Raw genomic sequence first — 1664 nt, forward strand, 5'->3', positions numbered from 1 at the left:
ATCAGATGATGTGAGAATTAAGAGTATTTGTTTTTCATGATGCACTTTAAAGAGAGTGAGGAGAGTGTGAGAAGTTATTTGAAATACTTATAGTCAGCAGAAGACTATAATCAAGTATACATAGATACTATAAAATAATAAAGAAAATAAATGGACAAAAATATTAATAGAAACATCACAAAAGATGTATATAGCCAATAAACTTCTGAAAAATCACCCAACTTTACTAGTAATTGGGAGAATGTTGATAAAGAACATGATGAGATGTCATTCTCCATCACTCGCCAGTGGAATTTAAGAAATCTTATGGAACTGTCATTGGAGAGGACATGGATCTTTTACACATTGCTACTAAGAGTGTAAAATGATACAACCACTTTGTAAATCAATTTGGGCATTGTTTTATAAAGTTGAATATTCCTGGATATATACCATCCTTAGGTATATATCCAGGGGAAATTCTTACACATATGTGCTGGAAGATGTAACAAAAATGTTCATCATGTCACTGTTAATAATGGCAAAAAACTGGAGACAACAAAAGCATCCATATGCAGTGGAATGAATATATTATGGAATTTTTATAAAATGGAATAGTATGCAGCAATAAAAATTGATCTGTAATTAAGCATCATGGATGAATCTTAGCATCATAATCTGAGGTAAATAAGGCAATAAAGCAAATCTTAGAAAATGACCTATTCTATGGTACTCTTTTTAAGAAGTTCAAAAACAAAATCAAGCCATATATTACATAGGTGTGTATGTGTGGGTCATGAAACTAAAAACAAGTATCAACAAATAAAATTCCATATGATGGCTAGAATTCCTTTTTCCATTTATCAATTGCCTTAACCCCTCTTCAGACCTCTTCTAGTGTTTCCCTTTAATAATGGCTTCAACTGTTACTTTTGTGCAGATGTTATCAACAGTAACATCTTAGATTTGTTGAATTTTATAGATTGAAATACACTTTTCTTTCCCCAAAAAGGCTTTATTACATACAGAGGGGAGGGGTTCAGTCTTTCTTGGCTGCTGCTTTCCTCATGGCTGCCGGGACATTAGTCAGCTCCTCTCTCTTCCTTTTGGCACAGATGTATGTCCCCCCCCCCTTTTCTTGGTGAACCCCAGGGCCCAGTTGTCCTTGGAGACCTTGGGCAGCCACATGCCACACTGCTCATATGGGGTGAAGCTGCATACCTCTTGGATCATGTCCTGCACAAACTTGGTGTGCTTGGTGAGGTGCTGGTGGGTGTGCCTCGGCCTCCTCACATTCTTAGTCACCTTGTGGCCCTTGTTGAGGCCCATGGCCATGGGGTGGCACAGAGCCATGGCGGCTGCTCCTCCATGGCTCCTGCGGTGGACTGAAATACACTTTTAATCTCCATTTTTAACAGTAAATAAAATGATGCTCAAAGAGTTTGTGACATGCCCAAGTCCATATAATTTAGAAGATCCAGAGAGTTTGATATCAAATCTTATAACTCCAGCTCCTATTCTCTCAACATTGTCTCTTAAGGTCCGAATCATAATTCAAAAGCCCAAATGTTCAAGCAGGTACTTTATTTATTTATTTTTTACTTAAGTTCAATTAGCCAACATATAGTACATCATTAGCGTCAGATGCAGAGTTCAGTAATTCATCAATTGCAAATAATCTCACC

The 1664-nt window shown here is 37.0% G+C and overlaps 1 pseudogene; it reads right to left on the minus strand.

The window, feature by feature from the left end:
• Positions 1-1018: 1018 nt before the first annotated feature.
• LOC110582557 lies at positions 1019-1332 on the minus strand (annotated as a pseudogene).
• Between the last annotated feature and the right edge of the window lie 332 nt (positions 1333-1664).

Source organism: Neomonachus schauinslandi, chromosome 1 (genome assembly GCF_002201575.2).
Source record: "Neomonachus schauinslandi chromosome 1, ASM220157v2, whole genome shotgun sequence".
NCBI classification, from domain to species: domain Eukaryota; kingdom Metazoa; phylum Chordata; class Mammalia; order Carnivora; family Phocidae; genus Neomonachus; species Neomonachus schauinslandi.